Source organism: Dasypus novemcinctus, chromosome 11 (genome assembly GCF_030445035.2).
Source record: "Dasypus novemcinctus isolate mDasNov1 chromosome 11, mDasNov1.1.hap2, whole genome shotgun sequence".
Classification (NCBI taxonomy): domain Eukaryota; kingdom Metazoa; phylum Chordata; class Mammalia; order Cingulata; family Dasypodidae; genus Dasypus; species Dasypus novemcinctus.
Window position 1 is genome coordinate 60,595,829 of NC_080683.1, and position 27,452 is coordinate 60,623,280.

General features: G+C 40.4%; 1 protein-coding gene across 1 annotated transcript in view; it reads left to right on the plus strand.

The window, feature by feature from the left end:
- Positions 1-529: 529 nt before the first annotated feature.
- HTR1E (5-hydroxytryptamine receptor 1E) overlaps positions 530-27,452 on the plus strand; it is a 102,984-nt gene continuing 76,061 nt past the window's right edge. The window contains exon 1 of the mRNA XM_004454487.5: positions 530-838. The gene's annotated coding sequence lies outside the window, so the exon portion shown is untranslated. The remainder of the gene's footprint in view (positions 839-27,452) is intronic.

Here is a 27,452-nt window from a genome sequence, read left to right on the forward strand (position 1 = left end):
ATGTTGACTGGAATTTTCCTAACCTCGAGGAAAGCTGAGTAATTCACATCTACACAGCACTTTTCAGAGAGGCAGCGTCCAAACCAGCCAACTACTCCCGCTTTCCTATCCCTGCCCAGAACAAGGGAATAGGGTCTGCCTTCGGATCCATCCTGCACCAATCGGCCCCTTCTCCGTCAGGACTACAGAGGTGGGACCCTTGTTCACACCTCCAACCCCGTGGGCCAGCTTTATAGCATGGATAGTGCTGCCCTCTAGCGTCTACAACCGGGAACCTTCAGGGCGCCATCAGTTCCAGAAATTTAGCTTTTACAGCCTAAGCAAGAACCGAGCACCTCCGAGCTGCGACCCCCAGTTCTTCTCCATCACCACCACCGTACATTGCGCCCCGGCTCACCTCGGCGTCGCACTCTATCCCCTTTCCGTTCAGTTGTGTCCTGGGTGGCTGCAACCTGTGCGGTTAGTTTAACAGACTGCCCCCTGCCGCTCCCTCTCCTCCTGCTCCTCCTCCCCGCTTTTCCTCCCGCCTTCTCCTCCAGTCCTGGCGCGCAGCCTTGGCGGAGCGCAGCGCCTGCTGCCCGCAGCGCGGCGGGGCTGTCCCGCGCGCCGCCTCCCGGGGCCGGCCCCTCGGTAGCTTAGGGGGCGCCGGGGCGGACGAAAGACGCCCGCGGGAGAGCTGCCCGGGGCTCGGCGTGCCCCGGAGCCGGGCGAGGCGAGAAGCGGAGCTTTGGTAAAGAACGGTCCGGAGAAAGGCAAGCGGGTTTGGAAAGAGACTTCTGGAGCCAGCGAGACGTCTCGTTTCTCCCAGTGACCCGCGGCTACACGCACCGTCCGCAAGGTGAGGGGCGCAACCCTCCGGGGCTAGCCCGGCTTTCCTTCGTACCCGCACCCCAGGCCGGGGCCTCAAGGTCTGGGCTGGGGATTTTTGCCCATTTCTGGCGCCAGGGCGGTGGGGACTGGGACGTGGGGTGGGGTGGGGTGTGGATACAGGGTCGCCTTGGCAGGTTCTGTCTGGCGTCTGAGCGCTGCAGCTGCCCTCTGGACTTTGTAGGACGAAATGCATTCCTGTTCAAAATATCCCCAAGTGGGTCCCTGAGTCTCTACATTGTGTATAACTGCTTTAAGAATTTCGTCCTGCTTCCTTGCAAAAGGAACCGAGGTAGCTTAGAGGTTAAATGAATGTGTGGGGGTGGGAATGGGGGACTGGTGAGGTGGCTAGTAGGAGAAGAACTTGAGTGGAAATCACAGAAATATTGAGTGCTCTAGGGGCCGCGGGAGGACGAGATGATTTTCAGAGCCAACACTGATTGAAAAACCTTTGATTCGAAAGCGTTTCCGAGGGCTACAGCCCTCGGAAAATAATGATGTGCTCAGTTCTGACAAAAAAGAAAAGAAAAGAAAAGGTGGAGGGGTGAGTGGCAGGGCTTGTTTTCTTAAACTACAAAATAAAGCTTGGAATTGCAACTTAAGATGGGAAGTCTGATCTTACCCTATTTCCACCCAGTAGGGTAACGTGAGACTCTGGGCCCCTATATAGTGAAAATGAGAGGGAATTGTGGCTAAATCAAAGTGGTTCTTGCTCATATCTCAGGAGCGTACATGATTTTGCATCATAAGAATATATATACGTTTGTATGTTTCTACCACCTCGCCGTTTTGGAAAGGACCTTATATTCAAGCCAACACTGCTTGTCCTTGAGTTAGAAAGATGAGGCAGAGAGACAGTCGCATCCCAAGATGCTTCTTCTTAACCTTCCTTAGTCCCCCTCGCTGCCTCCTGCACCAAACTGAGTGCTCTGAGGCCAGGAGGAAATAATAGAAAGTCAAATGGCTTGGAGGAGAGAGTGTTTTTCTCAAAATAAGTAAGGCTTCTGTTCCCATTGCTTTTTATGCATACCTCTAAGCCCCAAACAGTGCATGCTCTGGCTCTGAACCTGCCATTGCTCCAGAATAAACAGTTATGCTTTCAGATGTAATGTGCAAAAACTTAAATATCCAGAGTAGACATGATAGACGTGAGAGTCAGGGGGCTTTCCTGACAACCCTATGCATGGGACACAAAGGAGGTCCCTAGCACTGGGAGCCCCTTACAGCCTCTTCCACGGGGAGCATATTTGAAATACCTTTGAAATGCGTATTTGAAATACAAAGAAATTATTAAAAAGCCTTTCTTCTCCTGCTGGTGCACTTGTTTTCCTACTGAATTAAATGAGATGACCCTATCTCCAACAAATAAATGAGCAGAAGCGTTTAAGGCCCACTTGGCAAATGCAGAAATTATGCCTGCCGGTCTGGTTATTTCCTTCCCTTCCGCACTTCAGCCCCAGACTCTACAACTGTGAAATTGAAGTGAACTTCCTAGGTGGGACTAAGCTCACTTTCCCTACCATGTTTAAAGTAAAGTATGTTGCTTCTTTCTAAAATTGCACAGCACCTCACAGCCAACCATTTTGATGCATAGAAATGGAAGAAGTATTTCATCACAGAGAGAGCTATAAAGAGAAACTCATTCAAATCCTGATTCATCATTGTTGTGCCATTTTCACCAGCTATGGGCTGTAGAAGCCCAAGGATTGCTAGAAATCTCTGCATAAATTGAGATTGGATGATGATAGAGCTGGAAAAGTGCTTAAGAAAATCACTTAGCCGAGATCCTGATCCTCAGATATATGTGTATCTGAATGGTCCTTTGGGTGGCAGGTATTCTTTTTATGAAGATCTCTAAGGATGAAGATTTCACAGGTCATTTTCATACTAAAAGAGAATTCAAATTGACAGTTTGTATCCAAGCAGCTAACAAATTTAAAATTCCACAAAAACCAATACTAAAAACATAATAAACTCAAGTTTTCATTCTTCTCCCTTCTCTTTCTCTCTTCTCTAGTCCATGATGACTTCAATCATGACATATTCCCAGACCAGGTGCTCCTGGGTAACTTACTCAGCACACCATTCTCTTGAGCAGGTGCTGAGACACAAGCCACAGTCTTCCTTTCCAACTTAGCCTGATGTTACATTTGTTATCCTGATGGCTAAATAATCCATTCTCCTATCTATTCAAAACATTTGCTCTCCACTTTTTCTCATTGTTGGCTGGTCAGCAGTAAGCATGTAAATAATTTCATTCTTTTGAGGAAAATAAGTCAGGGATTCTCAGAGGTGTTATACATAGGAAGAGACAAAATCCAGGACACATCTCTAGTCCAGATGACATTGCTCTCTGTCAGAAAAGGGAATGAGATGTGCCACCAGCAACAACTCATGCTCCAGTCTTTCAAACAACTCCCTGTCAACATACTGCCACTACCACCAAGATCCCAAGGTTTCAAATGAAAAGTAAATCCCTTTGCAAAAAGTCTCAGGCCCTCAGTTTTTGGGTTGTCAAAACTGAAATGTCCAGTTCCTGTAATGCCACTGTACCTTTCCACACATGAAGGCCATTCTTTTTTTTTTTTAAGATTTATTAATTTATTTCTCTCCCCCAACCCCCACCCAGCCCCGCCCCGCCCCGCCCCGCCCCGCCCCAGTTGTCTGTTCTCTATGTCTATTTGCTGCATGTTCTTTGTCTGCTTCTGTTGTTGTCAGAGGCACGGGAATCTGTGTTTCTTTTTGTTGCATCATCTTGTGTCAGCTCTCTGTGTATGCAGCACCATTCCTGGGCAGGTTGAACTTTCTTTCGCGCTGGGCGGCTCTCCTTACAGGGTGCACTCCTTGCGCATGGGGCTCAACTACACGGGGGACACCCCTGTGTAGCAGAGCACTCCTTGTGCGCATCAGCACTGTGCATGGGCCAGCTCCACACGGGTCAAAGAGGCCCAGGGTTTGAACCGCGGACCTCCCATGTGGTGGACGGACACCCTAACCACTGGGCCAAGTCCACTTCCCATGAAAGCCATTCTTAATGTTTCTATTGCCCGTCTTGGGATTTTATTTCTACTCTGTCCTTTAATATAGAAGACCTAAATCTAATCTTTTAAGATGGGAGAAGACTTCCCTCTATTTCTAAGGTTGATTTACACACACATATACAAAATAAGCTTGAGGCTGCTCAAATGCTGAATTTCCACCACACCAAATAAGAATTTATTATTCAAACCATTTATTAGCAAGGTCATTTCAGGCACTGGCAAGTTTGGGCATCCCATGCCTCATGCTCCTTTCCTCCCCACCTCCCATTTTTTCATACATGTGAAATTATATGAACATTAACTCCGGGGAAACATTAAAGATAAGTATGCTATATGGGATAAGGAAGGGGCAGGGGAGTAAGCAGGGGAGGCAAAAGGGGGAATCACTTGGTTTGGATGATGGGGTGATGTGGTATTTGCTCTCTAGAGGGGCTGGCTTCTCCCATTTTTCTTCTGAATCATTTTCTAGAATAGTTTTGTGACCCTTAAAGCCTAATGGCCAGGTCAGTTCAACTTACCCGAGTCTTACTTCCTGTAATTGGAAGTACTTTCATCTGGGAAGCAGACTTGGCCCAGTGGTTAGGGCATCTGTCTACCACATGGGAGGTCCGCAGTTCAAACCCCGGGCCTCCTTGACCCATGTAGAGCTGGCCCATGCACAGTGCTGATGCATTCAAGGAGTGCCTTGCCACACAGGGGTGTCCCCGTGTAGGGGAGCCCCACGCGCAAGGAGTGCACCCCCTGAGGAGAGCCGCCCAGCTCGAAAGAAAGTGCAGCCTGCCTAAGAATGGCACCGGAGAACAGGCAAATGGGGGGGGGGGGGGGACGGGAATAAATAAATAAATCTTTAAAAAAAAAAAAGACAGTACTTTCATCAGTATCCCATCTACTTTTTATAATTTATAAGTGGTTTCCACATTTTGTGGATTAAGGTACTGAAAAACCAGAATTTATAGATATCATTCAGTCAATCAATTGGCATATTCCTAGTTCACAACAAATTGACAAAATCCTTAAGAACTCTTCCTAATACAGTTTGATTCTAATCCTATTTTTCATTTTTAGTTCTCTTTTGTTGTCTCACTCTCTGTGGATTACTTGGCTCACTAAGGTCTTTGTCCTAGCAGATTCCAGTGTTCTTATTCATGATTCTGTTCTCCTAAGACAAGCTAAATGAAAAATATGCATCACTAGTGAAACACATGGAACAGGTTCATTATTAGAGCTCTCTCCTGTTGATCAGTTCTCAATACATACAGTTACAGAATCAGGAAGACAAATCCATTAGAAGAAGCCATAAAATCCAATCTTTCTGCAACTGGATCATTTTAAACTATAAGTTGTATGAGGAAAAAGCATCTTGAGGTTTCAGTTATCAAAACAGACCAGATAGAAGGTCTTTTTGAAATCTGGCATGAGAAGGAAAGCAAGAAGATAATATTTTGAGGAACAGCAACCAGCAAACATAGTTTGCAATTTTAAAACTCTCATATCCATCTAATGGCCCTATCTACCTAAAGTGTCCAAATAAAGTGAAAACAGACCCCTTCAAATGTCTTTCCTTAGCTGCATTTGTTCTTTATCCCTTTATCAGATTACAGGCGTGTGTGGATATTTCTAAGGGATTTAGGAAGGATCTGACTTAAACATTAAAATATGGGTTTTGCTGGGACAGCTTGCCAAGAAAATCAAATATGTGTCAAGATTTGCATTCTTGGGAATGAAAGACAAGCCAGAATGTCTTTTGATAATAAATTCCACCAAAAGGATAGGGAGATTGATAGACAATACCGCCAAAAAACCAACTCTAATAATGTTCAGAATTATCTTAAGCCCTTTCATCTTCACTGGCATGGGGAGAAATGGGAGCAAGGAACAAGCATACAGGCATGTGCTGTGTGCCTGCTATGCTTCAGGAACTGTGCTAAGAGCTGGACATATAGTCTTTCATTTAATGCTTACAATAGTTAACAGTAGTACTATGGTAAGTATTATCAGCCCCACTGTTCACTCATTCATTTAAAAAGAATTGTATTTGTTATCCATCCAGTCTACTGTCCTTTCAGGGAGCTGCAAGAAATTCAGAAGTGGTCACACACAATGGGAGTATTTGAAAAGTGGGAAATCCTATAAATTTGGATTTTACTCTGTAAGCCTGGGGAATCATTATAGATTTTTTAAATAAAAATGCATTTATTAAGAGTACTATGCATACAGATAAGTGTGTAAATCCTAAGTGTTAAGCTCAGTAGTTTTCCTCAGAGTGAACGTACTGATGTAACTAACCTCCAGCAAGACAAAAAATGGAACACTGCCACTAGACAAGCTCCCTTTTTGTCCTTACCCAGTCATTACTTCACCCTCCTCCCTAAATGTAAACACCACTGGCCTTTTTAACACCACAGATTATTTTGAACTTTATATAAAGGTAATCATACAGAACCAACTCTTTTTGTGATTTGTCTCAACGTTATATTCATAAGATTCATTTGGTTCTACCAGTAGAGTTGTTTATTTTGTTGTTTTCATATAGCATTCTTTTATATGACTGTGCCACAATTTAATTATTCATTCTATGGTTGATAGACATTTGGGTTGGTTCTAGGCTTTTACTACAATAAAAGATGATTCATTATAGTATTTGAAGCTGTTGGCTAAGATAATTAGTTTGGTGTTATAGAAAGCTCACTCTGTCTGCAATGCACAATGGAAAGGAATGGGCCTTGGGGTGGGAGTGAGAGACACAGCACTATATTGAGAGCTGGAACTAAGGCAAAATGACTTACAGAGAGAGAAATATGACCCCAGATGACAAGACTGTAGAGGAAAGAAATGATAGAATGTAGATAATAAGTAGCTGTAATGTGTGAAGAGAAGTATGGAGTGCTAGACAATTCCCAGGTTCCTAAACTCGGTGGATAGTGTTTCCTTTCACCAAGAATGAGAGCACAGGAGGATCAGGAACTTATTTATTGGGTCTCAGCATGGTTAAAAGAATTACCCAAGGTGACCCCAGATCTGTGCTTCTGCTACAAAGCATTGCTTTTTTTTTTTTAAGATTTTTTTTCCTCTCCCTGCCCCCCAGTTGTCTGCTCTCTGTGTGCATTCACTATGTGTTCTTCTGTGTCCGCTTGTATTCATTTGCTTTTTATTCTCACCTTGCTCCTACTGTGCCCCTTCCTCCTGCAAACCCCCCATCCCAAAATTCTAATGGGTGATCCCTAAAAAAAAATATGAACTACTCCTTCTTTCCTGAGTTATTCAACTATGAGTCATTTTCTTTTCCCCTCAATTTTGTCTCCTTTCAACAGCATAATTACCAAAAAAAACATAATGAAAAACTAAAATTTCATTTTACCTTTTAGACTACAAGACAGAATTTAGAGCAAGTAAATGGAGATAAAGAAAACAGAAAGTGAAGGGTTTAGTTTTGTTTGGGGTAGTTCAGGAGGGCAGAAGTTAGTTCAATATACAAAGGGGAAGAAACTTTCATGGAAGAACTTTCTAACTCTCTGAAAATGCAGTTAGACTGCCTATGGCATGTATACTCTGCATCACTGGAAATTTATTGGCCAAGCCCTTTCGGACCCTGTCATTGGCTGAGTTCTCCCAGAAGCAGATTCTGTGGGGTTTAGTGTGCAGGCTGTCTATTAAGGAGTGCCCTTGGGAGCAACACTTGATGAAGGGAAGGAAGCAAGATTGGACAAAAGGAAAAGTTGAGCTGCAGAACGGACCCAACAGTAGCCTCAGCCAAACCTCATGGGGAGCTCTGAGCTAAAATAGCCTCACAGAGTTTGGCTCAAGCTGGGCCAAAATGGCCAGACTTTTTGCCTCTTTTTCTATCTATCATTGGATGTGACCACCCAGGGAAGGACATGATCTTGGGTGAGGCAGCTCTCTGCAACTGAGGACATCCCAGAAGGGACTGATAGCCAAAAGCTGTCTACTGACAGCAATTCTAGCAGCTGTCAATGTCAAGCCATTCCTCAAAAGGTGCATCTGGGCAGTGCATTCCTATGTCCATCTCAAAATATTTTTTATATGACTTTTGACCACAGAGGATTAAACTAGATAACTTTGCAGGCCTCCTCCAACTCTGAGATCTAAGTGTACTTATTTCATTATTCTCAAGATTCCACACCACTGAAGAGTTTACAAATTATTGTAAACAACTTGCCATTTTACCTTTAATCTCTCCTTCCTTCCAGATCAGCAAATAAACATATCCCTTCACCCACTCAAGGTGGATGGGCAGTAGAAATTCCTATAAACATATTCGACTACTTGATATACAATTTCTCATAAAAAAATAGAGAGCACACACTGCCAAATGTCTTCAGTAGGAACTTTGCAGTGATCATAAAGGGACAATGCAGATGTGAGTTACAGTGATACCTTTATTTGACACTGGAAATAGGCTTTGCTATAACTGCTCCCTTATCACTAGACCTGCATGACTGCACTATAACTGAAAAACTGTTCATGAGGGACCTCCCCCTATTATCTCTGCCTGTGCAACTCAGAAATACAGTGTCCTGCAAAGAAATTTAATTCTGTGCACTTTTTAAAGGGGGCCAATTGATACCTATAGACTTGAAGAAAACTTCTCAGCATAGACTGTTGGGAAAATCCTTTCTCAGACATCAGTCACATCAGTATCTTGGCTGGTGTGACACTTTGAAGCTTGGTGGACCCCAGAAGATCATGCTGCTAGAGCTAATCCATTCCTATGCATGTAAACCTATTGTATGTGGGACTTCTTTTTTTTATTAAATTACTTAGTTAAGGGCCTTTGATTATATTGCTTGACCCAGATGGGTCTTAATCCTCTTATCAGAGTCCTTTATAAACAGAGGAATAAAAAGCTGCAGACACCGGGGGGAAAGCCACAGAGACAGAGAGAAGCATCCAGAAGCTGATGAATCCAGAAGAAAGAAAAGTCACAGACAGAGCAGCCTGAAGCTGAAGGCAACAAGGTCTGAGCATATCCTGCCATGTGCCTGATAGACCCCAGCTGAAGCTCGGGGAGGAAGTGAGCCTGGAGTTGAAGGTGGAGATGACAGTGCCAGCTGTTGTGCCCTGCCATGTACTTGATCATCCACAGCTACAGTTCGGTGACAAAGCATTTCTGATGATGACTTGATTTGGACACTTGTATAGCCTCGTAACTGTAAGCTCTTAAATTAATAAATCCCATTGTAAAAGTGGACTATTTCTGGTATATTGCTTTGGCAGCATAAAACAGTGGGAGATGATGTCCCTGTGAGTCATTTAGTCTTTGCCTTCAATGTTGGGGCAGCAGCTCTCATCTTTCACACAACTTATTTAGTGAATTCCTACCAAGATCCCCACTCCAAAATTGTAACGGTCCTGAAAGGGCAGAATTACACTCTGTGTTCTTTATCCATCCGATCCTCAATCCTGGGTGCTAATTGCTTTTCCCTTCAATTTGGTCTCCTTTCAGAAATAGTTCAGTGTCTGAAAAGGCATCATTATAAAGTACCTGCCCTTTTAAGAAAATGTCACTGGTTGTTTGACCTTTGTTATATTACTTTTTCCATTATTCTTACTCCAAGCATCCAGTTTGCTTCTCTTGATTATAATGGGATGCCCCCCAGTTTGTCCTTAGGTAAGATTCATAACTGCTCTGCACCTCAATTGTTCCAACTCTAAAATAGCTGCCTTATAAGAGCTATTGGAAGGAATGAAGAAATACCTATGCAATATAAGCCATGGAGAAATGGTAGCTATTACTACAATTACTATCTTCATTATTATTTCTGTGTCAGATGATATCTAAATAATTCTGACCTAATTTTAATAGTGCTGGCCTTGTAGAAAATGAAGGGAAATTGGTCCAGGTTGAGTTCCACTCCCCTAGCTAGAATTTGATCTCTTTTCATTCCTAACCTTTTTGTCTGAGCAGGTTATGTCTTCAAGCTCCAGGGAGTGTGCTTGGATTTAACCTTTTCCAACAACCCCACCCCCAAATTCTAAATCCACTTCCAAACTCTTCCCTTATGCATTCAGAAGAGACCGGGCTCTGTATGTGACTCTGGATTTCCATTTGCAGTTGCTCTGCACCCAAAGAGTCTCGTAATATCTACGTGCTCCAGTGTGGTGCTTCTCAAGCCTTTATTTGTGCAGAAGAGTCACCTGGAAAGCATGTTAAAGCTCAGATTCCTGGCCCCCCTTCCAAGCCTCTAAGCAGCAGGTCTGGGGTAAGGCCAAGACTTTGCATTTCTTAAAACTCCCAAATGATGCTGAGGCTACTTGTTTGCAGATCACACTTCCATTAGCACTGATCTGCAGGGCTCAGCATGACGTACAAAATTAAATTTGTTATATTTAAAGTATCAGAAACAATGTAGAAGTTACTTTGAAAGAAATACAACCCTGCATTAGAGACGAGTAATCTTTAGATAGGAAAATATTTTGCGGTCATGTCACAAATATTTTCTTACCATTGCTTTCTTTGTGGGGAAAATACATTACCTTTTTTTTTTTAAGATATATTTTTTATTTATTTCCCTCCCCTTCCTTTCCCCCATTGTCTGCTCTCTGTGTCCATTCACTATGTGTTCTTCTGTGTCCACTTGCATTCTTGTCAGCAGCACCAGAAATCTGTGTCTGTTTTTATTGCATCATCTTGCTGCGTCAGCTCTCCATGTGTGCAGCGCCACTCCTGGGCAGGCTGCGCCTTTTTCATGCGGGTGGCTCTCCTTGCGGGGGCACACTCCTGTAATGAGGGGCTCCCCTATGCGAGGGCATCCTTGCATAGCATGGTGCTCCTTGCATGCATCAGCACTGTGCATGGGCTAACTCACCACACAGGTCAGGAGGCCCTGGGTTTGAACACTGGGCCTCTCGTATGGTAGGCAAACTCTGTCAGTTGAGCCAAATCCACTTCTCTAAATTAGCTTTTATAAAGAGCAAGAATCAACAAGTCAGTAGTGATCTTGAAAGTTACCAAAAAGTTCATAAAACTCAATGTGTATTCATGACTTTTAAAAATTTTATAATAAACTAGAACTAGAAAGGAACCAATTTATCACAATAAAGACAACTTCTTAAACAATAGCCAACATCATGCTTATGAGTAAGACACTAAAGGGATTAAGTTAGGATGTTTGATATTACTTTTATTTAGCATTCATATAAATATTCTAATCAATGAAGGGAGAGAAGGAAGGAGGGAAAAACGAAAGGAAAAGATTATATGATCATTATTTACAGATGATGTGACTATCTATGAGGAAAATTTAGGTGGATAAATGAAAATGTCATTAGAATGAATGGGGAATTCAGTAAGATGGCTAGCCACCAATGTATAAAAGCCAATCGCTTGCCTGGTAATATCAATATGATGGTAGGGAGTTGTACTAAAAATGCATATCACTGGACAGAAAACATGCCTGAGAGATGTAAAAAGATGCCATCACAGCCTCTGAATATTGCAAAATGAAAACCCACCTCATCTGAAGAAGATGGAGGTTCACAACCTTGCAGGAAAGGATCTGCATTATTCCAAAATGCATCCTTATGAAGTCAACAATATTTATCACTCAAAGATTTCTGACAGTAAAGTGTGTCATTGGAATTAATCCTCTGCTTTACTATTATAAATGAACAAGAACTGAATACTTACTTAAGTAGCTTACACCTTAAGCTTTAGTGCATTATGTAAATCTTAATGTTGAACTGTGCCCTCATCAAGGAAATTTTTGTTCTTCTGGCATGACAATTTGACAATGCACAATCTATAAATATTGTCCTACCATGAAGTCCAACAGAACTCAAGTAGACATTCAGGGAAAGGAGCAGGGTTTTCTCTTTCATTTTGTTTTCGTTTGAACTTAACTTTCTGATGATATTATCCCTTTACCTTTCAGTTCCTTATATAGGTGCTCAAAAGTACCAAGTATTAAATATGTCCTTCAATTAGTAATTAGCAAATAAATAATTTGCAAGATGCATTCATATTGGCAGGCATGTTTGATTCTGTAGATTCTAAACTAGTTAAATAATGTAATATCCTCATCTTTTCTGAGATACAATAAGCCCATAAAGTCCATACTTTTTGCCCAAGGTACTGGAGGACCAAATGTAGTGACCCCAGAATTTGATGACTTACATATAGATAAAGCTTCTTACCAAAAAGGGATGAAAGATGACTTTAGCGGAAATAAAAGTCTCAGAGTTCACAAAACTTGATTCGTTTTTGGCTCCTGTACAAAGGCAGTGCTCCTGTGGTGCAGATGGAGCAATTTTCTCCAGCCCATTTGTGACTGCTTATACCTTTAGGCTAAAAAGCTGTCCAGTGGGACCCACTTACTTTGGGATAATCTCTCACCTTACCTTGGTGTTCTGAGTATGTCTGCCTCTTTCTCAAAGACACACAAATTAGTGTGCACTTAATAAGTAATCAGTTGTTACATATTATGGTCAGAGAGGGACTGGGTTTACGCCCAACTTCCTGGCTGTGTGTCCTGAATGGCTTGTCATCCTTACAATGGGGACATTAACACCTGTCCTGCCTACCTTAACCTCCTTCTAGTGAAGTTTCTGAACTCCCAGTGTGCTATTGGTATTCATCCTTTTTCATTATTGTGTGTTATGTTCAATTGCACCTTGTTTCTTCCCCTAAGAGAGTGACACAGCACAGGGGTTTAAGAGCTCCAGCCCAAGCTCCAGAGTCCAGTGACTCAGGTTCATATCCCTGCTCTGCCACTTGTTAATTGCTTGCTTTGGGGAAAATTGCTTCACCTCTCTAAACCTCAATTTCTGTGTCTGTTAAATAGGGTTGTCTTACTAGTACTGCCTCGTAGGGCTATTATGAGGATTAGATGTGCACATTAGTTATCTACTGCTGCACAACAAATTATCCCAAAACCTAATGGCTTAAAACAATAGATATTTATTATCTCAAAGTCAGGAATATGGGTACAGTTTAGCTGGGTCTTGTGGCTCAGTTCTCTTACAAGGCCGCAGTCAAGTGGTGGCCAGGGATGCAGACATCTCAAGGTTCAACTAGGGGAAAATAGGCTTCTAAGCTCACTCATGTGGCTTTTAACTAGCCTCAGGTCCTGGTTGGCTGTTGGCTGGGACACACCAATTCCTTGCCACATGGATCTCTCTACAAGGTTACTAACATCATCTTGCTTCCCCCAGACATTGCAGCCTGCTCATAAATCAACAGCTGGGAGATATTCCAACATACAAGCCACACCTTTTTTTTTTTAAAGATTTATTTATTTATTTATTTCTCTCCCCCCACCCCTGCCCGCCCAAGTTGTCTGCTCTCTATGTCCATTCACTGTGTGTTCTTCTGTGACTGCTTCTATCCTTATCAGCAGCACCAGGAATCTGTGTTTCTTTTTGTTGCATCATCTTTCTGTGTCAGCTCTCTGTGTGTGCAGTGCCATTCTTGGGCAGGCCGCACTTTCTTTCAGGCTGGGCGGCTCTCCTTAGAGGTTGCAGTCCTTGCTCGTGGGGATCCCCTATGTGGGGGACACCCCTGTGTGACACCGCACTCCTTGCGCGCATCAGCACTGCACATGGGCTAGTTCCACACAGGTCAAGGAGGCCCGGGGCTTGAACCACGGACCTCCCATGTGGTAGGTGGACGCCATATCCATTGGGCCAAATCTGCTTCCCTAGCCACATCTTTTAATTGTCTCGGAAGTGGCATCTCATCACTTCTGCTGTATTCCATTCATTAGAAACAAGTCACTAGGTCCAACCCACACTCATGGGGAGGAGATTGCACAGGAGCTTGTATACCAGTTGTATTGGATCACTAAGGTCCATTTTACAAGCTGTGTACCACGATAAGATACCTGAAAGGCAAGTTAAATAGATCAGGGTATTATTCTGTCACAGGACTGTTCTTAGACGTAAATGAGATAATGTATGTAAAAGAAATTTGTAAAATATAAACTCCATGCAAAATCAGTATTTCGCTAGCTTTATTAATGTTTAGGATCTAGTTCCAATTTTCAAGTAGTGATATAAGCAAACCAAGGATTAAGAGGTTTGAATTTTTCACCTTGCTCTGTTTGTAACCTTGGAAAAGCCATTTAGTTATTTCATGTCTTTGTTTTCTTATAAAACTGATTATCATAAAAGCCTTATCAGGTTAGGATAAAATGAGAAATACATATAAAAATATGCTGAAATCCTAAGTAATGAACTCTCATAATGACAGCAATGATGACAAAGATGATGATATCCCTCATCAGTTGCTTCATCCTTTGTGACAATTGAACTAAACTGATGTGATTTCATCAGTTATGATATCAAATCCAGCTTCTCCAAATTATTACAATAACTTTATATAGTTTTATCTTGCTTTACGCATTAGATATCCTTCCCTGAAAGGTCATGTGGAAATAGAATCTTGGAAACTAAGCCATAGTACACATGCATAAAGAGGTTTTCCATATATCTAGAGGAATTTTATAATGTGCATGTGATATAATTAATATTTTGTAATATAAATAAATATCCTTATGTTATTAGCTTGAACTTTCTGACATTATATCAAGTGCTTTTGAATTGGGCACACCTGTATAAATACTCTTCCAATGTATAATCAAGTTTTACAGTTATTAAAAAAGGAACTTGCTAAATAGCCTGTTGAAATAGGCAAATACAAATAACTCTTGGTTATCTCAAAGTACGTTTTATGTTTGATTTATGTGCTAGCTACATTTCTTCTAGAACTGTACATTGACACAAATTTAGCAGATACAAAACAAGTAAAGTTCAAACTTCTCCATTCAACTACTTTAATGGGTTTTATTTTTGTTATAAATGTATTATATATTCATTATAGAAAATATGGAAATACAGAAAAGTGTAAAGAAGAGAATTAAAATTACTCTTATTCCCACCACCAAGAAATAGCCACTATTTATACTTTGATATATTTCTGTCCCAGTGCTTTTCCTCTATATAGGTAGAAATATGAGGGTATTTTTTCTTTTAAGTAAAATCAGGTTCATGCTATGTATCTTTTTTTGTATCCTACTTTTTTCACTTAACATATCTTTTAATACTTTCATATGTAATTAATACATTTTTAAATACCATTTCTAATAAGTACATAGCATTATATTATATGGAAATACCCTAACTTATTTATTAGCCAGTCGTCAAAGTTGCACTTTAAATTTGTTGCAAGTTTTTTGTTGTTGTTTTTTTAATACTATAAGGTTATGCTGTAAAAAGAAACATTATATGAAAATCTTTGTCATTATTCTGCTTTTTTAGTAAAAGTTTTGTAATGGCTAGGGAGAAATGAGATTTGGTTATTTAACTGTGGATATGATTTATATACACCCACACCACCCCCCATCGGCAGAAATTTATAGACTTTAAGTACTGGAAATTGAGGAAGCAACAATTTAATTGTACTGGCCATCTGTTGTTTTTTTGGCTGCCCAGCATCCATCCTCCTTGTCTAGTCATAGTGCCCTGGTTTTCCTTGAGGAACCATGCCTCTTCACTTTCAGAAAAGCATCCTTGACTCTCAGAGTTAAGTGTGACCCAGGCCAATCAGAAGATCTCAGTCTTCCAGCCATGGTGATTGGTTCAGAGAAAGGCCCATGATCCAGGACAGACCAACCAGAAAAAGAAGACTCTTTTTCACTGCTGCCATCAAATAAGAACTGTATGCCTACACTAACTTTGGAGATTTGAAGATATAGCCTGAAATTACTGAGATCCACCATAAGGGGAAAGCCTCCTAAAGATAAAAGCTACATAGGAGAAAGCAGAGTTAAAAGATGGAGAATGACTCTTGATTATATTGACTTTCTGGATCAACCCATGCCTGATCCACCTTGGACATGTAAGGTTCATGAGCAAATAAATTCCATTTTGTCCTTAAGCCAGTTTAAGGGAGTTTTTGTCATTTGTATTTGAAAAGGTCCTCACTAATCCAGAGACCTTACACCATCAGTTGATAAAGATAAAGTTCTTTATAAGTTCTGATTAAGACAAATTCTGGAGCCAAATCCTAGTTTCATTGCTCACTGTGTAACTGGGAGAAAGTTACATGACCTTTCCATGCCTCCATTTCCCTATCCATAATATGGGGGATAATAGTAATACTTACCTTAGAGGGTTGTGGAAGGGTTAAATAAATTAATATGCAAACAAGTGCTTAGAACAATGCCTGGCATGTTATAAGTGCTCTCTATATAATTGGGCTGCTGCTGTTATTTTGAAGAGGAAAATCAAGATCCAGGAGACTGAATGACCTGCTTCTCTGAGGGAAGAGGAGGGGAGAAATTTACTGGCCAAACTAAAATTCAAACCTAGGTCTTCCCTCTTCTCTGCCCAGTCCTCCTTCTCAAGAGTTAACCATATTATTGTCTTTCTGTCATATTTCAGAATTAAGCTTTGAGAAGGTTTCTTTCCAAATGGTTCAATATTTCTGGCATATGTTTGAAGACGGTCTGGATCCCACAAAATCTATTTATTTTACTAGCAGTTGCCAGACCCTATTATTGGGATGATGGGTTATTATAACTTGGTATATGCCAAGTGACTGAGAAAGGAATACTTGCTGGTAGCTTTTGCAGCTTATAATTTTTTAATGAACTATGCCTTTCTACTAAACCAGTTGCTCTTTGCGGAAGGCTTGAATCATTCGGCTCTCAGGCACTGAGTGAATGTGTTTGTGGGAAGGAAGGCAGCTGCTCTCTCCTAATGTAAGTCACATTTCATCATGTCTGGCTCAGAGAGAATGTGGCATATGGTAAATGAATACACAACTGCCTGGTGCATTTTTCTATCAAGAATTAGCCTAAGACCTAAATACCTAAATGCACAATGAATAAAACATTTTCTAAATAAGAATATGATGTTCAAATTAATTGTCATTGTTAAATATTGAGTCAGGTCATTCCCTTGAATTGTAACAAAATCCCACTATCCCACTTGGAAGAATACACATTTCCTAATGCTTAACATCATACTATTCAAGTCCATGGTGCCCTTTAACTTCTATTATTAAAAAGTATTTTCAGAGAGCTGTATTGCCTGTAACTATAGAGTACAAACCACTCTTGGGGTACAAAACTTTTCTGTAAGGTATCAAAAAGTTCTGATGGAGATCAGGTGCCTAGAGGAACAATCGCATGGTAGAAAGATCCATTGCCTGGGGGTATGGTCAAGAGCTTGGGCTTTGGAACAGACAGATCTAAATTCAAACACAGCCCTACCACTTGAAGGTTGTAAGACTTTGAGTGAGGTTTTTTTTTTAAAGATTTATTTATTTATTTATTTATTTAATTCCCCTCCTCTCCCCCTCTGGTTGTCTGTTCTCTGCGTCTGTTTGCTGCGTCTTTTTTCTTTGTCTGCTTCTGTTGTCCTCAGCGGCATGGGAAGTGTGGGCGGCGCCATTCCTGGGCAGGCTGCACTTTCTTTCGCGCTGGGTGGCACTCCTTATGGGGCGCACTCCTTGCGGGCACACTCCTTGCACATGGGTCTCCCCTATGCGGGGGACACCCCTGCGTAGCAGGCAGTTCTTACGCGCATCAGCACTGCGCATGGGCCAGCTCCACACGCGTCAGGGAGGCCCGGGGTTTGAACCACAGACCTCCCATGTGGTAGACGGATGCCCTAACCACTGGGTCAAGTCTGTTTCCCTCTTTTTTTTTTTTTTAGATTTATTTATTTATTTTTCTCCCCTTCCTCCTCCCCACCCCGGTTGTCTGTTCTCTGTGTCTCTTTGCTGTGTCTTCTTTGTCTGTTTCTGTTGTCAGTGGCACGAGAATCTGTGTTTCTTTTTGTTGCGTCATCTTGTTGTGTCAGCTCTCCGCATGTGCAGCGCCATTCCTAGGCAGGCTGCACTTTGTTTCACACTGGGAGGCTCTCCTTACGGGGCTGTCCTTAAGGGGTGCACTCCTTGCATGTGGGGCTCCCCTACGCGGGGGACACCCCTGCGTGGCAGGGCACACCTTGCGCGCATCAGCACTGCGCATGGGCCAGCTTCACACGGGTCAAGGAGGCCCGGGGTTTGAACCACGGACCTCCCATGTGGTAGACAGACGCCCTAACCACTGGGCCAAGTCTGCCACCATTGAGTAAGGTTCTTAACTACCTTCTGCCTTAGTTTCTTCATCTGATACTTCCAAACATTATCATGTAATGATAATGATAACAAACCTCACAGGAGTGTCAGAATCAATGCAAGAAATGAGAAAATGTATGCAACGCTCTTAGCATAGTACCTGCCACATAGTAAGTGTTCAAAAGTAATAATAACTGCTTTATTATAACTAATAATTACTAAATTCTACCTAAGTAGTTTTTGCCTAATTGGTTTTGTAACCCAGAGCAAGTTTTATCACAGTTTTCTGGACCTCAGTTTTGTTATCTTTAAAATGGGTGAATTGAACCAGCTTCTGTATGAAGTGCTTTCCATTTTAAAATGCTATGACAACACCCATAGGAATTAGATTAAACCAAAAACTATAATAGTGTCAAACTAGGAGGAATTTTTTTCAGATCTATTTTTCAGGATTGAAATCAGCAACATCCATTCAAGAATGGCACCTCCTCAGTTAATACAGCCGGGTTCATCTCTTTGTGACTCTTCATCCCCTCCCTCCACACTTTTTTGTTAGGAGATGTTTAATGCTCAGGAAATTTTTTTTCAACACTTATTTGGGAAAAGGGAGTGTTCAATGGCTTACTGCAGACTTTCATCACTTGAAGATTTTGATAGTATTATTGACATTCTTCCAGATTTCATAGTGAACGCTTGTAAGTGGATAACACAGACAAAAGTAACCAATTCAGGGAAGCAGACGTGGCTCAACTGATAGAGCATCTGCCTACCTTGTGGAGGATCCAGGGTTCGATACCCAGGGCCTCCTGACCTGTGTGGTGAGCTGGCCCATGTGCAGTGCTGCCATACACAAGGAGTGCTATGCCACGCAGGGGTGTTCCCTGCATAGAGGTGCCCCATGCTCAAGGAGTGTGCCCTGCAAGGAGAGCTGCCCCACATGAAAAAAGCGCAGCCTGCCCACGAGTGGCCCCACACATACAGAGAGTTGACACAGCAAGATGATGCAACAAAAAAAGAGACGCAGTTTCCTGGTGTCGCTGACAAGAATGCAAGTGGACGCGGAAGAACACACAAAGAATGGACACAGAAAGCAGACAATGGGGGGAAGGAGAGAGATAAATAAAATACATAAGGTTCACCAATGGGGATTATTTCCTCCCAAATTTTTGGTGGGGTGGGTTTTGGATGCATTATATAGTTGTCTGCACTGATCAAGCTAACTTGAAAATCAGTCCTTAACATTGTACTTTTACCAACAAAAACTTTGAAGTATTTATGCTTTTCTTTTAATGAAGGGTTTTTAAGTATTTTATCTAGACTCCAAAGTAATTTAAATAGCTTTACTTTCAAACTAGACTTCTGAAGCACTGGCATAGCATCATTAGAATTAAATTGGAAAGTATCCTTTTTTTCTCTAAATGATTCAACTTTGAAAACTAGTACCATTTCCTATGTGAACAATTGTAGCTCTTTTGATTTATGAGCTCCAGGAAGAATTACCATTAGGTGATTGGAAAGAATACAGGGTAGAGGAGTATTAGCTGTTAAGTAGATATGACATCTTATACTGATGGTGATAATGCTCCTCTTAACACCTTTGTGTCCTAACTGATATTTATATTCATTTTTGAAAATGAATTGGAGGTTGGTAAAGGATATATTCAAATCTCAAATAATTCACTGGCAAAAAACAATAGATAAAATTCTATTTAAATGTACCCTGCAAGATTAAAAAATATTTTCTTCTAATAATACAAATGGAATAATGCAAATAAGAATGTCACCAGAATGTTAAGTGGCATGCAATATTTTTGGTCCCCAGATTGACTATGATATAAGTACCAGGAAATAAACTGTAATGAGATATACTCAGGCATTGGCAAATGTCTTTTCATACTACTTTTAAGAAACTCCTAACTGCCTCCTCAATGGTGTGAATTTCCTTAGTCAAGGTCTTTTGATTGCAAACAATAGATTCCCACTTCAAATTAGCTTCATGAGGTGAATTTACTAGAAAATGCTAGGTTATTTTGTGGAACCCAAAAGCTAGAAACTAACTACTGGGAAGGTATCAGGAACTGGGAACCTGGATACCTCTCTTTCTTTTCCTTCCCTTCCCTTCTCTTCCCTCCCTCCCCTTGGCTTCCTCCTCCTCTCCCTTCCTCCAGATTGCCTTTCAGTGCTTCTGCAGGCAAAGGACCAACAGTTCCTTAGAATAGGCTTCCAGGGATATAGGTGGTATAGATACCCAAAAATTGAATTTTCTTCCTTTTGGCTGCCTGATGCACACAGACAAACACAGGTCTTCCCATTTATTAAAAGATATTCCTGCCATACATGATTTAGCCATTTTACATTCAATGACAATCTGACTCACCCTCTTCCTAAAGGGAGATAATCCAGTCATATCTAACAGCTAGATCCAAACATTTCATTCATGAGCCTTTCTTCTCAAAGCAAATGATTTCTAGCTTAGAGCATTGTACCTCTAGATCAGTCTCCATTTTGTGCGAGTAACACTCTTTTACATTCTACAATGCCATGATTAAATGGCAAAATTAGAACACTGTCACTAGAACTGCAAACACTCCCACTTAGGAAAATACATAAGAAGCAATCTCTTCACTGTAACACCAGAATATATAATGCATGCTGCAGGCAAGGATTGCAAGGTAAAGGGTAGAGTGAACATATTTTGTGGGTGTCTTTTGATGCTGTGGTGGGTTTCTTGTTTAACCAACTGTTTGACTACAGTATTATGCAAATGAAGGAATTCTTTCTATGTCCTGCCTTGAGTGATTCAGCCAACCATGTTCTCTCTATAGCTATGTTACTTGTAGCCCTTCTCTATTGAAGCAATAGTCAAGTCTGTTTTGGTTGAAAGTAAAAACATACACAGTCACAAAACCATACATTTCAAGTTAGTTTAGGGAATGTTGGGGGAAGTTTATTGGAAGGAAATGGGGCTGTATCAGTTAGCTTTGCCACAAAATGAATAATGCCAAATCGTAATGGCAAAAAACAGCAACCCTTTATTTCAATTTTGGGGATTGACTGGGTAGTTTTTCTGGTTGGTCCATTTGACCTGGTCTCTGCTGAGATTATTCATGCATCTTCACATAGCTGGGAGGTCAGTTACAAGCTGGATGACCTAGAACATGCTCACTTACATGTCCAGATTGGTAGGATGTCATCTAATGAAAAGGAAGCAGGTAGTGGAAGGACCTGGGCCCCCTGACTCAAATCTAGCAGACTAGCCTCAGCATCTTCATGTGGTGGTCACAGGGTTCCTAAAAGAGCAATGGAGAAAGCTACAAGACTCTTGAGACCCAAACTCAAAAACACACAATTCCATTTCTTGATACATTTTATTGGTCAAAGGAATTCCAAAGTCCAACCCGGATTCAAGGAATGGGGAAACTCATCCCGCTCTTGATGAGAGGAGCTGTAAAGTATTAGGGACATTTTTGCAATCTACAACAAGAGATATTGCAAAGAAAAGAAAATACATACAGCCAGACCCCACAAGGGGCTGGACCTAGGAACTGTAGAGCTGGTAGAGTCCAGGAGACGTGTTTGTTTTCAGACTAACCATCTCTCATTATATGGTCTTAGACTCTGCCTTTCTCACTAGGATTACCAACTTTATTCTTTTGAAAGTCTTCCCTCTCTGGTCTGCACAAGACCAGAGAGCACTGCCCCATAATTCCCCAGGGCACATGGGTCAATTTCAGGTGACCCACACAACAGCTGAACAATGTCTGTCAGCCCCAATTTCACATTCCTCAGAGGTTCTGATTGTCCCAGTTTTGGGGCAGCTATTCACTCTTGCCCATCACTGTGTCTGGTGGATGGCCCAGAACCATGGCTGCTGGGAGGCCACCTTGTGGCAGGGAGTGGTATGGGTCCTTCTCAGAGAATGAGCAACCAAGGAGGCACTTTTCTTCACAGCATGTATTGGCAAAGCCCCATGTGGTAGAAAAGACAACTCTCCAAATGAAATAAGTACTCTATTACCAAGTCTGTGCCAGGCAATAGCAAAGAAAATTGAAAACAAGCTTGTCATTTTTTTTTATTAATTCTGAACTCAAACTCCTATAATACTTTCTATTTGTTAGAAGTTTTGCAAGCAATATTTAATGGAAGTCAATTTTGGTCTGCAGTAAATTTTTTTATTTTATTTTTCTCCTCTTATCTTGGTAATATCCCCTAATGAGAGAATTAGTCCAGAACACAGGATGCATTTGGGAAATGAGCACAGCATAAAACAGAACAGGTAGTTTGTCTGCTGTCTGATAGTAAGCTTGATTTTCAGCTTCCCTGAGCCCTTGTCTTACAACTATACCACACTTGCTTATGCTTCCGAGAAGTCTAGCAAAGAAGCCATTTTTCTGGCAGTCTTGTAAGGGGCAAATGATTTCTCTTGCTGCCCCCACCCCCCACTCCTTATTTATTACAGAGGATTGAAAGGGAGCAAGGGCCCCATGCAGATTATGCCCTGATCTGTGTGACTGACCTTAAGCAGACCCACCTCTCTGTTAACCTGTCACTTGCAAAATTTAGATTTAAAATATTTGGACTCCCTGTACTTCAGACGTTCATTACCAATATTAAATGAGACCATATCTACACTTGCTAGCTAGCACCTTGAAAATAGTGAAGTGCTCTGCACATGTAAAGAAACAACTAACAAAGAGACTTATCCCATAGACCCTTACTAGTAAGAAAAATTGGCATGGGTCATTTCATGTCTGGTGTCATAGTACAGAAGTAAAATCCCTCCGTGGAGGTATGGATGCCATGTAGAATTGTAGTGCTGCACCCCAGCCTGCTGGCCCCTGCAGGGTCTGAGAGGCTTTTCCTCTTGGTAGCCTTCTTGTATAGGTAGTCTTACTTGAAGAAGTACATTCTAAGGAAAGTTGAAGGCATGAGATTTTAGCAGTGTCTGGCTCTCTCAGAAAAAGCCCCCCAAAAGACTGCTAGTAGGTTTAAACATGATGGCTTACAGTATTGTAGTAATTCAGAACCCCCTGGGCTCACTCGTCTTCTGATAAACCCTCTATGGTTTTCTCCTAAATTTATCATTTTTACTCTGATTTCCCTTGAATTTTTCTTTAACAGATTGTTTTCCTGTCCTTGAAATTACCCCCAAATGTCAAGAGGACTCTAAAACAGGTGTCTTAGTCTCTTAGAGCTGCCGTAACAAAGCAACACAAAGTGGGTGGCTTACAGAACAGAAATGGATTGCCTCACGGTTCTGGAAGCTGCAAGTCTGAAATCAAATTGTCAGCAGACATGCTCCTTCTGAACTCTAGGGGAAAATCTGTTCCACACCACTCTCCTGGCTTCTAGCAGCAGCTCTCTGGCTGTCCTTGGTGTGCTCTGCCTCAGTCGTCTCTAGAATCGATCTGCCTCCTCTCCACTTCATTTAAAGACACAAATTATGTGGGATTGAGGGGAGGGGGGCAATCCACTCCAGTAGGACCTCATTTTAACTTAACTAATTCCATCTGAAATTAACCCTGTTTCCAAATACGGTCACATTCTGAGGTCCTGAGGGTTAAGACTTCAGTATAGCTTTTAGGGGAACATATTTCAACCTGTAACAACAGACAAATTTCAAATTGCGTTCTGAATATTTTACCTTTTTAATTTTTATACATGAATTTTTTTTATGTTTTTCTGTTTTCGCTTCTTCCAACATTTTTTAAACTTATTTTGAACTCCTTTCAAACTTACAGAACAGTTAAAATATAATGCAAACCCCATAAAGAGAATTTCAACATACCCCTTCCCCACCCCCAGATACCCAGACTTATCAATTTTAGCATTTCACCATATTTTCTGTATCTTTCTATCTATCCATTCATATCTCTTTGTCTATTTATTATTACATTTTCTGAACACTTGAGTGTAGGTTGTATACATCATGCTCCTTGAGCACTTAATGCTGCCATGTACAGTTCCTGTGAACAAGGATATTCACTTATGTAACCATCTTAATTGCATTTTTTTAAAATTATGGAAATAACTTTGCCAAGGCCATTCCCAAACATACCATTGAATGGGATATAGAATATGGATTAGAGTGGACTTACTGATATTCTATTCATGAACTATTGTGATTAGTAATCGAAGAAAATGTGGCATTGGTGTGGAGAAAGTGGCCATGGTGGCTGCTGGGTGTGGGGAATGGGAGGAAGAGATGAGATGTGGAGGCGTTTTCAGGACTTGGAGTTGTCCTGGGTGGTGCTGCAGGGACAATTACCAGACATTGTATGTCCTCCCATGGCCCACTGATAGAACGTGGGAGAGTGTGGGCTATGATGTGGACCATTGACCATGAGGTGCAGTGATGCTCAGAGATGTATTCACCAAATGCAATGAATGTCTCATGATGATGGAAGAGAATGTTGCTATGGGGGAGGAGTGGGGTGAGGGGGGTAGGAGGTATATGGGGGCCTCATTTTTTTTAATGTCATATTTAAAAAATGAATAAAGACAAAAAAAACTTAAAAAAATTTAAGGAAAAAAAAGAACAAAGGAAAAGTTTCCATGTGAATATAACAGTATGAGTTTGTATATATAATGGTGAAAAGCAGATAAAATATTTATGTGGGGATACATATAATCACGGTAAAAGTATTTTCAAAAGCAAGAGAGATTAACAAGAAATGTAGGCTAGTGACATGAAGGTGGACTAAAAGAGAATGTAAATGAGGAAGGTCAAGGGGCACTCTACCTTTAGAGATATGGGTGTCTATTTCTCTGTAATTCTTGAACCTTAATATACATGCTTCATTATCTCTTTTTTGTATATAGCTATATTTAACAACAAAAATATTTTTAATAGGAAAAAAAAATGAATGGGATTATCACATTCACAATATTGTGGTATCCTCCTCACCTTCCATTTCTTAAACATTCCCATCTCCCCCAAACAGAAACCCTACACCCATTAATTCCCATTCTCTTCATTCCCTGCCCCTAGAAATCTGTACTCTAATTTCTGTCTTTATGAGCTTGCATATTCTCTGACATTTTCTTTGTAGTTACCACTCCAAGATTTTATTTTGATAAATGTCAAATCTACAGAAAAATGGAAAGCCTAATGCCATGAGCATGTATATATTCTTCTCCCAGATTCACCAATTGTTAATATTTTTCCATGTTTGCCTTTTGACTGTCTCTGTATGTGTGTGTGTGTATAATCAATCAGAAACACACATACATATGAAAATTCAGGATCATCCACATAGAGGTACATACATATATGTCTACTTACATGTATACACACATTATGCATAAATACAATTATATATAATTGTATTATATGTATATGTATAGGCAGAACTATTTCAAATCATTTGAAGACATCACAGCACCCCTAAATAGTCCATCATTTATGTTATAACAAGGACATTTCCTACATAATGATACCATTAGCACATCCAAGAAATGTTTTAATTGATGTAATATTAACATATGATCTATATTCAGATTTCCTTCTTGTCTCAAAAGTGCCCCTTTTTTCTGTGTATGTTTTCATCCAGTATCTACTTAAGGATCACCCATTCAGTTGGTTGTCAGTCTCTTTTGGCTCCTCTGATTGAAATAATTCACCAGTCATTTTCACTTTTTTTTTTTTTTTTTTTTTACCTTTTTGAAGCATCCTGAGCCGTTTTCTTACAGAATAGCCTGAAGTCTAGTTTTTTTCTGAGAGCTTCCTCATGATTCTATTCAAGCAAAACATTTTTAGTAAGAATTACTATAAAAGTGCTGCTGTGTACTTCTCATTGCCTCACACCAGGAGGTACATAATGTGAATTTATCTTATTATTGATGATGCTATGTTTAACCACTTAGTTAAGGTGATAATCAGGTACGACTATCTTGTTCTCCAACCCATCCAACAATCCAATGGTTTTGGCATCTCTTGAAGGTCTTTGCCTAAATCTGTTATTATATTCCAGTTTGCAAAGTGGTCATTTTCTTTTCTCTTTTTTCCTACATTTATTAGCTGGTATTTTTCAGGAAAGACCACTTTCTCGACCCTTCCCCATCCTTTTATAGTATCACTAGGGACTCAAAGATCATTTCTTATTCAAGAGAATATAAACCTTTAATGTTATAATTATTCTTTTCTCAGTGCTCATGCTATTCCATATGTGGGAAACTTTTTACATGGTCCTGTGTCTTTTGTACATGATCCCATGATCCCATTACTCTTTGAGCACTTCCTTCCTCTGTCACATGATGTGCTGGGCTCAGCTTGGACTTCCTCTGCACCAATCCAGAATCATCCATTTCTCCAAAGAACACTGTTGTTTTTTTTTTTTAATAAGAACGGTACTTAGAAACCAAGACCTGAGCTCCGGGTAGGCTTGTTGTTAGTAAGGTGTCACTGTTTGTAGGTCTTTTTGGTGAACAAAACTAGAAAAACATTTTTTGAATTTTGAGTTTATATTGATAACTAGAAAAAATTTTTTGAATTATAAATTTATATTTTTATTTCATTCTTTTATTCTGTATTGCAAATATTATGCTTTACTTTGAACATTCATCTTCAAAAATTTTAATTGCTACAAAAAAAACTAGTCCCTACATACCAAGGGTTCTTTCTCACTTTCCCCCATTTCATATTTTCTCACAGTGAAAACCCTTGTTCCCAACTATGCCCAAGCATTTACTCATTTGTTTTATCCTGGAGTACAAGCAAAGTACTACTAAGTAAAGTTTTCTAAAAAGTTCAAAGTTTCTTTTCAGTTCTTTTTCTTTTCCTTTAGAATATTCAGCATTCAGTGTTGTAGAGTATGTCATTCTGTTATCAATCTGACATACAATTAGATTTCATCTGTTTGTGTTAATACTCCATTTTATAGTTTGCTTTTTTCCATTTTTTTATTAATTGTATTTTTGAACACATAAAATATTCACAGGGCTCAAATGTCAGTGCTTTATTTTTTTTAAGTACACTTAGAGAAGTTTTACTCTCATCCCTACTTTTTTTTACCTCTTCCTTCATAAGTAACCATTTCCATTATCTTCTAGTTTACCTTTTCTGTTTCTTTTTGCAAACTAAGTATGTACATACTCTCTCTTACCTTATCAAAAGGTAGTATACAATACACATTCTTTTCACCTTGCCTTTTTTTTTTTTTTTTTTTGCTTAATGTTTATTTTGGAAAAAACTCTCTATCAATTCATGGAGACCTTCTTCCTCCTTTCTTTTTTAATGGCTATAGAGTACTCTGTTTTATGAATAAACCATAGTTTATTTAGCCAGTATCAAATAAGAGGGATTTAAACTTACTTCTAATACTTTTCCTTTAAAATAATATTGCAATGAATAATCTTGTACTTTTTTCAATATTTGTAGAGATGAATTTGCAGAAGTGAAATTACTATGAGAAAGATTAAACATATTTGTAGAGTAATTCCTAGAAATGGGATTGCTAAAT